Source organism: Marmota flaviventris, chromosome 13, assembly GCF_047511675.1.
Source record: "Marmota flaviventris isolate mMarFla1 chromosome 13, mMarFla1.hap1, whole genome shotgun sequence".
Taxonomy (NCBI): Eukaryota; Metazoa; Chordata; class Mammalia; order Rodentia; family Sciuridae; genus Marmota; species Marmota flaviventris.
Genome location: NC_092510.1, coordinates 41,768,082 through 41,781,689, shown reverse-complemented (window position 1 = coordinate 41,781,689; position 13,608 = coordinate 41,768,082). Strand labels below are relative to the sequence as shown.

Sequence of the window (13,608 nt, the reverse complement as noted above, 5' to 3'; positions counted from 1 at the left end):
CCATAGGTGCCTACTCAGCATTTAACATATATGCAAACTACAGGTGTTAATAACCCAACTCTTAGCAGGTAGAAGTAGGTAAATAAATAATTTTCTCCTATTTCCTTTGATGGACAGTTTTGATTTGAGTCCATGACAGTAACCAACTCAATAATACACCTTCTATTAACTTCTCCTAATTTCCTTTCCCAAACTCTTGCTCTCTGGGATTATTTCCCAAATAAATTACCTGCATCCAAGTTCTTCTCTTAACCTGTGATTTCAAGGAAAAATAGACAAAGATACTTTCCCATCCAATGAGTTATATAAAAGGTCCCATAGGTCTTATCAAGAGAAACATAATTGGAGAACTCTCTCTGGGTTTTGGTTCACATGGGCCACCACAGAGATATTAATTACCCAAACTCTTTAGTCCCTCGGAAATACTCATTTGCCATACCACCTCCTTTTGGGCAGTTACATTTACCAGGGCTGATAGCAGTATTAGCATTCAATTTCCCCTATGTACCTCTCACCTGTGGAAACCCAACCACCAGAAGAACAGTAGTTTCCATCATGGAACTGCCTTTATCTCTTTTATAAACTTGATGTACATCCACTTAACTCTCTATTCATGTTTCTTTCCCTGAAAGGATTCCCACTTACCTTCCTATCCTCTCCACTCCCCCAAGACAATCTCCTGGATAAGTTGAAGCTTTGGAAAACACAGAAAACCTTTTTGTCTTTTTAAAAATATTTTATTTATTTTTTTATCTGTAGTTGAACACAACATCTTTATTTTATTTATTTATGTTTATGTGATGCTGAGGATCGAACCCAGAGCCTCGCACTTTCGAGGCTAGCGCTTTACCACTGAGCCACAACCCAGCCCCCACCTTTTTGTCTTTCAACAATTGCTTTTCTCCTTATAAATAATCCCCAAGGAAAGGGTACACAAACGACCTTGGGAAGTTCAGAAAGAGAAAAATCTCACATTAATTAATATTGCAAAAAATTGTACATTAATTTTTATCTCAATTACATGTCACAAAGACTACCTGAAATAGATCTTATTATTCCCCATTAAAAATGAGCCAACTGTAGCTTAAAAAATTTAGTAATAAAGCTCAAATTTGAATCTAGCCCTTTTCATAATTAATACTATGTAATCAGTATGGACAGTTTCATTTTGATTCTTGACCTTCCATCTTGAATTTGTTTCCTTTATCAAGAGAAGAATCTTGATTATTCAGTGTTCTTCCATTTGTTAGTGGCATCTTTCTATCTACTTTGCTCTTAAGAATTTGCCAGGTATAGTGGTGCAGGCCTGTAATCCCAGTGATTTGAGAGGCTGAGGCAGGAGGATAGCAAGTTCAAAGCCAGCCTCACCAACTTAGTGAGGCTCTGAGCAACTTAGTAAGACCCTGTCTTGAAGTAAAAAAAGAGCTGAGGATATGGTTCAATATTTTAAGCATCCCTGGGTTTAATCCTCAGTACCAAAATAATAATAATAATGATAGTAATATTTCAAGAAATATACAATGTTGCTTTAGATCTATCTTAAAATAGCAATATAATGAGGAACTCTGGCCAGCCATGGAATTTTCTGCTGTTGCCACTTATTGCAGTTGTCAAAATAGAACCTGGATCCCTTTCCGACAGCTGGAAGAAGATTCCCTATTGGCAGACTTTTTAGCAGCAAGACAAATATAATTTTACGAGCCTTCCAGATCTTCTCTGGGTTGGGATGGATTTAATGGCCAGAAGTAAGCACTATTGGCTAGTTGAACCCCCACCCCCACCCCAGCAGCAGTGGAATCAGATACTCCTAACCTTTCAGGCTGGCTCTGTTTTGCTGTGCTGAGAGGATCCCAGTGGGACTTTTGCTGGCTCTGAAGCTTCAAGTTATGTAGATAGGTTCTGGATGATCTCTATGGAGATAAGGACATGTATCCAGCTCAGGAACTTAGTGCCTTTTTTAGACCATTGCTTTACATTCCCCATGTTTTACACTGGTAGTGCAAACGTACGCTGCTGTCATAAAAATTCATACAGAAGTACGTAGAGTAAAAGGGAAAGTGCTCCAAACCTCAAACACATTCCCCTCCTAACAAATAGGTATATATACTAGACACTTTCCTGTATATATTCTTTTTTAAAAAGTTTATTTTTTGGTGTAGATGGACATAACACAATGCATTTTATTTTTATGTGGTGCTGAGGGTTGAACCTGGGTCCCGCCCATGCTAGGCAAGAACTCTACCGCTGAGCCACAATCCCAGGTCCATATATATTCTTTTTTTATTTTTTATTTTGGTACTAGGGACTGAACCCAGGGGTGCTCTACCGCTGAACTATATTCCAAGCTCTTTTTATTTTTTATTTTGGGATAGAGACTCACTAAATTGCCAAGTGCTGGCCTTGAATTTGTGATCCTTCTGCCTCTGGAGTTGCTGGTCATATTCTTATACACGTATATAGGTGTTTTTATTTTTTTAATACAAAATGGAATAAAATCCACATTAAGCACTTTTCATTTTAGAGTGTGAATTGGCTGGGGGATTGTTAATGTAGATTCTGGATTCTTAATCTCAACTGGAGATAGGTTGGCAATTCTTTTTTTTTTTTCTTTTCATATTTATGTTTCTTCATCTCTTTTACCTAATGTTTTCATGACTTCTCCAAAACTTTGATTCTTTCCTCAAACTCTTACTGCTTCACTTGTAACCAGTGGCTTCACCAAGTAGTAGATATTTTCAGTTTTGAAAACTTCTTCATTTACTGCCTACTTCCCACTTTTAACTGTAAGCTCATCTCACATGCATTTTCTCCCAGACTTTCCCTCCTTTTCCTTGTCTTCCACTTGTACTCTTGTTGGATTAAGTACATTTTCTCCATAAAAAAAAATAGCATAGGCAAAGATTGAGTAAATGCCACAAACTTTAGAATGTTGCACTAAGTTGCTATGTAAATCAAGTCAACATCTTTACAACAAATCAAAACTCTAAGAAACTTTTTAGGAAAACAAAAGAACCTAATGAATATAAATATTTTAAATATTTAAAATTAGTCCTTAATTATTCTTTATTACTAATCATAAAATATTGCATATCTCTAATTGCTAAACCACACACCTCTGGTGACACATGTCCCAGATTACACAGGAAACCTGTCACCTGATAGAATCCAGTTGACAGATGACATATCTCAGATTTCCACCTCATCTAAATCCTTCATGTTGAGCCCTGTTGTTATGTTGCTTTTGACTTGCACACACCAAATTCTTATAATAGTTGGAATTTATTTTTAAGCTATTCCATTCTCTGTGGGTTTAATTTAATGCCAATTTTTTAATTTATATTTTGTAAAACAATATCTGATATTGATACTCTAGTACAAAGATTAAACATATTAACCTTTTTTGGTATCTGACTTTTTATTTTTCAAAACAATTTCTCTATTACTGTGTCATCAGATTCTATAAAATCCTGAAGGGCATTTCATTGATATTGTTTTAACTTCTATGGTAATATGGAAATTATTTCAGGTGGTTAGGGGACCACATTCTAATGTGCTCTAATGTTCCTCTATGATTTATAATGGTTTTAAATGTAAGGTTTTTAAAATTTATTTTTAGAGAAACTTTTTTTTTTATTAAACTACCTTTCTAACTCTTGGTTTTAATTAATTTCTAGGGTTTATTCCCTCATCAAAATTTATTAAATCTATCTATTCATGTCAGGATTCTGGCAGGAAACAAAAAGCATATTTAGAGAGTGCTACCAAAAAGAGTGTACTGAAGGAATAATTTACAGAGATGTAGGCAAAGTTAAAAGAAAATAATGAGGTATAGGGTCTGGTAGCAATTATATGCTTTTACCACCTTTAGGTCTAAAAGGGATATGGGGAAAAACTAGCATATGAGAGTTTACAGTATGGAAGTGAGGCTCCCTTATAAGAAATATGACCATAGAATTCTGCCAGTAACCAAATTGCATCAAGGTGAAGAGATGGGGAATAAATACACTAGCTCTCTGATATCTCTCTTAGGTTAAGCCAACAGAAACCAGAGCAAAGTAAATATTATATGCATCTTGGTATAATGCAATATATAGCATTCCTTATTAAAGATTCTTGAATGTAAATTTTACCTTTATAATAAATATCTTTTTAAAATTTTTTATTTTTAGACTGAAAATCCATATGTATTTTCACATATATATTCCTACATATGTTTACATACATTCATATATATATGAATATACCCTAACAGCAACCAAATTCCTACTCATACATTTTAATTTACATAATTATAAACTATTATTAAAACAAAGTGTAAACATCTATCTCAACATGTATGTTTTTACATATATATTCATATTTTTATTTCTATATATACATAAAAATGTTCAATCCCTAAACTAACCCTATTTTTTTCTATAAAAATCCTATACCTACCAATAAACCTCTGAGAAACCTCTATTCATATAAACCATAACATTTTACATGAATGTACCTATGTATTTGGGGATATAAGTTCATAAATTCACATAAAAACCCAAAGATATTTTATATATAAGCTCATTTTCATAGGTTTAACCCAGATTTCACACATAACAATATTGCTTACCTTAAAAAATCCATAGATAAAAGTATATATATAAATTTTGGTATATGATATTACCTCTATATTCATATTTATATTCATATATATTGATATATATGTTCCAAAGGCAACCCATCTCCTAAACCAAAGCTGTAACTCAGAACTAAACCTAATCCTATCAATAATCATGAGCCTTTTAAACAAAAATTATATTACTGAATATCCATATATATTTTCACATATATATTCTGTATATGTTTATACACACACACACACACACACACACACACACCCTAATGGCAACCCAAATCCTACCCATAAATTTTCATATATATTCAGTTACATAATCATATCCTATATCTTACCAAAAGTGTAAATATCCATATCCATTTAAATATTTTCATGTGTATTTTTATATATATATTCACATTTGTATTCATATATATGAATAAAAGTGTTCTAACCCAATATTATTGTGTTGTGGTCTATGTGATTCTTGAAATTGAGAAGGGTTTGTTTGATGTACGTGGATGCTATGTAGATGTTTAGGGCATAAATATTTAAGATTGTTCCGTCTTGTTGATGTATATCATTCCCTTAAGCAGTATAAAATGTTCTTCTTTATCCCTAGTGGTTAACTTTGGCTTGAAGTCCACTTCATCAGATATGAGGACAGAAACCCCTGCTTGTTTATGCAATCCATGTGAGTGATGGTTTTTCCCAACCTTTCACCTTCAGTCTGTGAATGTCTTTGCCTATGAGGTGAGTCACTTGGAGACAGCATATTGTTGGATCTTTTTTTAAAAAATCCAATCTGCCAATCTATGTCTTTTGATTCATTAGTTTAGGCCATTAACATTAGGGTTATTATTGAGATATGATCTGTGTTCCCAGTCATTTTGGTTTATTTCTAGTTTTTTTTTTGAATTAGTTTCTCTTTGATTGACTATTATTCACTTAGTTGTAGTTCCTCTCTGTGGGTTTTCACTTTTTTTCACATTTCATCTTCACAGAACATTTTGTTGAGAATTTCTGAAGTATAGGCTTTCTGTTGCAAATTCTTTTAATATTTGTTTATCATGGAAGGTTTTTATTTCATCTTCAAATCTGAAGTTTAATTCTGCTGGATATAAGATTCTTGGTTGGCATCCATTTTCTTTCAGAGCTTGGTATATGTCATTTGCAGACCTCCTGGGTTTGAGGATCTGGGTTGAGAAATCAGCTGAGATCCATATTGGTTTCCCCCTATATGTGATCTGATGTTTTTCCCTCACGGCCTTTAAAATTCTATCCTTATTCTGTATGCTAGGCATTTTCATTATAATGTGCCTTGATGTGGGTCTGTTGCAATTTTGCACTTTTAGGGTCCTATAAGCCCCTTGTATTTGATTTTCCATTTCATTCTTTAGATTTGGGAAATTTTCTGTATTATTTCATTGAAAAAATTATGTATTCCTTTGGTTTGTATCTCCATGCCTTTATCTATCCTGATAAATCTTAAATTTGGTCTTTTCATGTTATCCCATATTTCTTGGAAGTTCTATTCTTAACACCTTCTCTCCATGTTCAACTCTATTTTCAAGATTGTATATTTTGTTTTCATTGCCTGAGGTTCTGTCTTTCAAGTGGTCCAGGCTGTTGGTGATGCTTTATTGAATTTTTAATTTGGTTTACTGTGCCCTTCATTTTGAGGATTTCTGCTTGTTTTTTTTCCCCCAGAATCTCTATCTCTTTATTGAAGTGATCTTTTGCTCCTGTATTTGCTTACAGGTATCTCTTAAATCACCCTTTACTTCGCAGATCAATTTAACTATGTATATCTTAAACTCCTTCTCTGACATTTCTTCTACTGTGGTGTTGATGGATTCTGTTATTGGAGTATCTTGGCTTGCTTGGGGCAATCTTCTCTCTTATTTTTCATATTGTTTATGTTTCTACCCATCTACCAGTATGGATGTGAGACAGTAGAGTTTCTACCTGTGGATTTATAGTATCCCTGAAGGTTTCCAGTTCCTCACTGTTTAGGGGTAGACAAATTTAAAAAATGACCAATGCAAACAATTTACAGCATTAAACCAAATGGTTCCTACTATGATTTCTACAATGTTAATTATCATAATAAACAGAAATGATAGGATCGGTTATTGCCTGTAATAAAACAGCAAGTTTGCAAAAGGATTTGTGTTTTCTTTCTTTTTTAAAAGATTCTTTTTTAGTTTAAATGGACACAGTACATTTTATTTATTTATTGTTATGTAGTACTGAGGATCATACCCAGTGCCTCACAAGTTCTATGGGAGTGCTCTGCCACTGAGCTACAAACCTAACCCTGGATTTGCATTTTCAAACAGTGGACAGGGAGAAAGTGATATAGGATGTGAAGATTATGAAGAAAGAGGAGAGAAGACAGAAGTAAAAGATTAAAGGAAGAGTGAAAGAGAATAATAGAGATTGGCTGTTAGCAGAAGAGAGAATCAAGGGAAACAGGTAGGAGAAAAAAATATATAAAGTAAAAGTTTTTTAATTAAAAATAAAAATAAAATGATACATCCCATTTATTGATTCTTGATTTTACTTTTTGCACTTTAGGAGTCTTGTTAAGGAATTCAGATCCTAGGCTGACATACCTAGGCTGACATGGTGAAGATTTGGGCCTGTTTTTTTTTTTCTATTAGGCACAGGGTCTCAGTTCTAGTGCCTAAGTCTTTGATCTACTTTGAGTTGATTTTTGTGCAGGGTGAGAGATAGAGGTTTAATTTCATTTTGGTACATATAGATTTCCAGTTTTGCCATCACCATTTGTTGAAGAAACTATCTTTTCTCCAGTGAATGTTTATGGCACCTTTGTCTAGTATGACATAACCATATTTATGTGGGTTTGTCTCTGTGTCCTCTATTCTGTACCATTGGTCTATAAGTTTGTTTCTGTTACTATAGCTCTATAGTATAGCTTCTTCTCAGCAAAGGAAACAATCAATAATGTGAGGAGAGAGCCTATAGATTGGGAGAAAATCTTTACCACATGCACCTCTGATAAAGCATTAATCTCTAGGATATACAAAGAACTCAAAAAACTTAACACCAAAAAAAAATAAATAACCTAATTAATAAATGGGCTAAAGAACTGAACAGACACTTCACAGAAGAAGAAATACAATCAATCAACAAATATATGAAAAAGCGTTCAACATCAAGATTTCATCTCACTCCTGTCAGAATGGCAATCATCAAGAATATAGGCAAGGGGCTGGGGTTGTGGTTCAGCAATAGAGCACTCACTTAGCATGTGTGAGGCCCTGGGTTTGATCCTCAGCACTACATAAAAATAAATAAATAAAATAAAGATATTGTGTCCAATTACAACTAAAAAATAAATATTAAAAAAAAAGAATACAGGCAACAATAAATGTTAGCAAGGATGTGGGAGAAAAGGTACATTCATGCATTGCTAGTGGGACTGCAAATTGGTGCAACCAGTATGAAAAGCCTCAGAAAAGTTAGAATGGAACTACCATTTGACCCAGCTATCCCACTCCTCGGTTTATACCCAAAGGACTTAAAATCAACATATTACAGTAATACAGCCACATCAATGTTTAGAACAGCTCAATTCACAATAGCTAAACTATGGAACCAACCAAGGTGTCCTTCAATAGATGAATGGGTAAAGAAAATGTAGTATATATACTCAATGGAATATTACTCAGCTTTAAAGATAGAAATTATGGCATTTGCCAGTAAATTGATGGAGTTGGAGAATAACATGCTAAGCAAAATAAGCCAATCCCAAAAAAACAAAAGTCGAATGTTTTCTCTAATATGCAGATGCTAATTAACAATAAGGCAGAGGCCACTAGAGAATAGCATTACCTTAGATTAGGTAGAGGGAAGTAAAGAGAGAGGAGGGAAGGGGATAGAAAAGATGAATGAAACAGACATTATTACTATGTGTGTGTGTGTGTGTGTGTGTGTGTGTGTGTGTATGTATGTGTGTATGACTGCATGACCAATATGATTCTATGACATGTATACTCAGAAAAATGAGAAATTATATCCCATCTATGTATGATATATCAAAGTGCATAAATGCATTCTACTGTCATGTAAAACTAAGTAAAACAAATTAAAAAATTAATAAAAATATATTCCATCAGAAAAAAATAAATAAAAGAATACAAAACAAAACTAAAATATACTAATCAAACATCCTACTTCACACACACACAAAAAAACTAATCCATGTAAAATAAGTGCCTTCAAAAATCCTAGAGATAAGAAGGAAAAAAATAAGAAAATGTATAAACGTCCACGTACCATTAAGGTCACAATTAAACAGTGAAAAAGAATTTTTTTTTAATATTTATTTTTTAGTTTTCGGCGGACACAACATCTTTGTACGTGGTGCTGAGGATCGAACCCGGGCCGCACGCATGCCAGGCAAGCGCGCTACCGCTTGAGCCACATCCCCAGCCCAGTGAAAAAGAATTTTAAAAAAGAAAAGAAAAAAAAAATCTTGATTAAAAGTTGAAGCATTCTTTCTAGTGGAGTTCAAAATATTCTCAGCTTCTCTTCTTAGCAGTTTCAGGTGGGGTCTTCTGGAGGGTGATACTCCATTTTATGGATTACTGGAGTGAGAGAGGTCATCCTGTAGTTGGAGTTTCCTGGAGGCAGAGTTTAGGTTTAGGCAGGCTCCAGGCTCTTGGCTGAATGCTAATTGGTCTGGAGATTTGAAATTAGCACAGTTTCAGCAGCCAGTACTTGCTGGTCCACACTGTAAGATTCTATGCCAGGTATCTCCCTTCCCACTCCAGTCTACTTGCAGGACCTATTGGGAGAGATGTTTCTGACTGGCCTCTGGTTCAGTCTCCAGACAATTTCTCCCACCTCCACCTTTTCAGAAACATCTCTCCCAGCAGGGGATGGGAAGAGTCGGGTGGTTTCCAGGACCAGTTGTCCCCTGTATAAATCTCTTCCCACATGTGATTTTCTTCTGGTCACTTAAGTACATACTGTGTCGTGCAGCATCTGTTTACTGGGCCAGTATTTCAGGCCAAACTCGGTTTTGCCAGGAATCTGCTTTCTCCATTACCGTGCCCCCAACCCACCCACCCACCCAAAGCTGCAAAATGATTCCTTCCTTTGTCCTCCAATGCTGCCTGGGGAGATGGTGGCTTCTTTCCCCACACACATGGAAATCTTGCAGTAAGTCCTTCAGGTTTTTGGGCAATATCCTTAGTATCTAAACACTCAGTACCAAGACACGCCTCAGGCCTCCCCAGAATGTGGGTTCCTTTAATTCCCTATCCCTCTACTATGCTCATGGAGGGACCCCTCTGGCTAGGATTTCTGGCCTGGCTCTGGCAGCAGCTGTGCTATTGGGGATTTTTTCCTTATTTTATTATATCCAACCTCCTATGTATGTACCTGGTCTGCATTGGGTGTCCAGTTTTAAGTTCCAGTAAAGTCCCCCTCCCTTTTTGTTTTGTTCACCCACTTTGCAGAGAAGCTACCTGTATGCTCTATTGGTTTCACACCATGGAGCTGCCAGGAACGCGACCTCCTCTATTTCACCATCTTGGATCTCTCTATAATTAATATCTTTTTACAAACCATATTTTTTTTAAAAAAAACTAATTGAAATTTGCAGGAATCAACTGTTCCTCTTTACCTGGGACTGTCCCAGGACTGACAGTCTTCCATTTCAAGAAACCTTGGTTCTGGGCAAAACAGGACAGCTGATTACTATGTTCTAAGTTTTACCAGTTATGCTCTCCATAATTCTAATACATCAGATTTTCGACTTTTTTGGGCCGGGGGGGGGGGGGGGGCAGTACTGGGGTTTGAACCCAGAGGTGCTCTACTGCTGAGCTACATTTCGAGTCTTTTTTTATTTTTTTGAGACAGCATCTCACTATGTCACCCAGACTGACCTTGAACTTTCAATCCTCATGCATCAGCCTCCCAAGAAACTGAGATTACAGGGTTGCACTACCACACACCTGGTCTCTTTAGCAATATTTTAAAAGTAAAATCATAATAATAAATCAACATATGATACAATGACTGCAAAACAGATCAATACACGAATGCCAGTTTTTACACTAATAGGAATTCTAATTCAGTGGATATTTGTTATTATCTCATCATTTTTATTACTTCTTGCTGGAGATAGAACTTCTTGAACTTACCTAGAAAGTCAGAATTATTTCCTAAAGCAGGTGAAGATGCAGATAAAATGTCTTGGCATCTTAGAAGATATTTTCACCAAGTATACTACTCAATTGGACAGATTCTTTTTGTAATTTATATTTTGTCTGTCACACGAGAAATTGTTCAAAACAGTAGTTCTACTCAATCAGATATATTTTAATTTTGAAACCTAACATTATTATCATTACAAAAAGATGCTTTATATTTATAATGTAGTTTAATATATCTTCTTTGTTATAATTTTTCTGAGTGTCTTTTTAAAATTTGTGGCTATATAATTTTTCATTGGTTAGAGTGGTTTTCTCATTTTGCACCACCCCTACCCCTGAGCATTGCTTGTATTAAGCACTTTCTATCCCTGGTAAGTAGGCACCAAAACATTCTCATTTTAGGGGAACAAAGTGAACATCAAACATCTGGGTGGTTGATATCCTCCATCACTACTATAACTTTCTTCTGAGACAGGTATTTAATCTAAGGTTTTTAAAAAATGTTTTAAATTTATCCCTATATTCATTTAGCATGAGAATTAAGTCAATAAATAGCTTCACATAGTATATAAATATCTCAACCATCTGGAGAAGATTTCAGCTGAGTACTCACATAGGGAGTTTTTTGTTCCTTCCAATTTATTATATTCTTATTCAACTTTGGAAATTCAGAATGATTGCCATGCCATTCTCCTTTTAATATATTTTTAAATGACACATAGTAATTTTATATATTTATGGATGCAGTGTGGCAATTTTTTATATTTTACTGGTACATTATAATTAGACATGATGGAGGAATTCATTGTTATTTATTCATACATGCACATGATATAACAATATAATTTGGCCAAATTCATTCCCTGGTATTTGCCCTTTCCCCCCCTTTTCTCTCCCTCTTGTCCATCTCCTCTTCCCTACTGATCGCCCTTCAATTTTCATGAACCTCTCCCCAATCCTTTCTGTACTGTGGCAGTCAGTTCAATACAAGCATACAATGTGTAGTGATCAGATAGGAGTAATTGACATATCTATCATCTCAGACATATAGCCATGCAATTCCTAAAGACAATAACAGTGTTTTACTACTGTTCTTCCCATACACATGGGGATAAGAGATAATATACTGGGAAATACACAATACCACTAGTTAAATATGATTGGTCTTCCTGACATGAGCTAAGGAGTTCCAGACTAGATTGTAAACTTTATGAGACTAGGCCTTCTTGTCTGTTTTACTCAGCCTGCTATCCCCAATGCCCTAGGAAAGTGCCTAGCACATAGTGGGTACTCAATACTTGCTGAACAAATGAATGAAGTGGAAGACTTAGAAAATAATTCCATATGAAAAAACTTGAAAATTCAGCAATTGGAACACTGTATTCACAAAGCAGTTTTAAGTAAAACACATGCTGCTTCTAGTTGTAGCCTCAAATGTTAGGAATATCTTTCTCTTCACCTAGTTTTTGAGAAAGATCTAGATATGGTGGAAAAGTTGATATATTATTCTGAATCAATATGTTTACATTGAAGAGAGGAAATTTGTTTTTAGTTTTACCTAACTTAGTATTTAATTTTCCAACACACAGTATAGATTGTAAAAAGTTACTATAGACAAATTTCACAAACTTTATGGACTTTTGACTAGTTCAAACTATATTAAATTTCTTTCAATCTAGAAAGCACTAAGAATTATAGTATTCATGATTTTGGGGTATTTTATTTAATAATTATTCTTCATAATAAAGCTAGAAAATAAACAGTTGAGTTAATATATTAGGTTACAGATGTTTCCCATTTTTAAAATCAAAGTTAGAAACTTTTTTGAGATGAGATCATAACAAAAAGAGGCATTATTAGAATGAATAAAAAATGAACAATGAATATCTTTAGTAGACATTTTCCAAGTTTACATTTCAATGGGAATGACATGAGGGATGCAAATTTTATGTCTCTCATGTCTTTAATTCTATAACAAATGTCCTTCCCTTTTTGGATGAGAAAATGGGCAATTTTATTTTTTCCCACATTTTTTTTTATTGGTGCATTATAGTGGTACACAATGGTGGGATTCATTGTTACATATTTGTATATGCATGTAATATAACTACAATTTGACAAATATAATTCCCTAGTATTTCTCCTTTCCCTTTCCTCTTCCTCCCACTGGTCCCTTTCCTTTATTCTGCTGATTTCCATTTGATTTTCATGGGTCGCCCCAGTTTTCTTTTCCTTTTCCCTTGCTAGCTCCCATATATGAGAGTCATATATATTTTGCTTAACGTACTGTCCTCAAGTTCCATCAATTTTCCTGCAAATGACATAATTTCACTTTACTTTATGCTGAGGAAAACTCCATTATGTGTGTCTGTCTATATATATATATTTACCACATTCTTTTTATCCATTCATATGTTAGACACCTAGACTGCTTCCATAGTGTGGCTATTGTTAATTGTGCTACTGTAAACATGGGTATGCATATATTGCTATAGTATGATGACTTTAATTCTTTAGGATAAATTCCAAGGAGTGGTATAGCTGGGTCATATGGCAGTTCCATGCCTATTTTTTTTTTTTTTTAACCAGGGATTAAACCCATAGGTGCTTAACCACGAGCCACATTCTCCAGGACTGCCCAGGAAACTGGCTGGAACGTAGACTCCGGCCCCAGACCACACCCACCCACCCACCAGCAGACCCACACAGAACCCTGCCCACCCCACCTCCATCTTTGGACCGTGTAGCCATTACCATAGCCATCCCCATACAGTAGCCTACATCTTGGGACACAGATAGGGCCTGAAGGCAGCTGCATCTCAG

The 13,608-nt window shown here is 35.0% G+C and overlaps 1 protein-coding gene across 4 annotated transcripts in view; it reads right to left on the bottom strand.

Moving 5' to 3' along the window:
- The window catches only part of Il33 (interleukin 33), a 201,441-nt gene that overhangs the window by 174,441 nt on the left and 13,392 nt on the right, over window positions 1-13,608 (bottom strand). For 3 of the 4 annotated variants that reach the window (XM_071600623.1, XM_071600628.1, XM_071600626.1), the window contains one exon: window positions 1,813-1,910. The exons of the other annotated variant lie outside the window; for it this stretch is intronic. The gene's annotated coding sequence lies outside the window, so the exon portion shown is untranslated. The remainder of the gene's footprint in view (window positions 1-1,812; window positions 1,911-13,608) is intronic. 4 annotated transcript variants of the gene reach the window in all.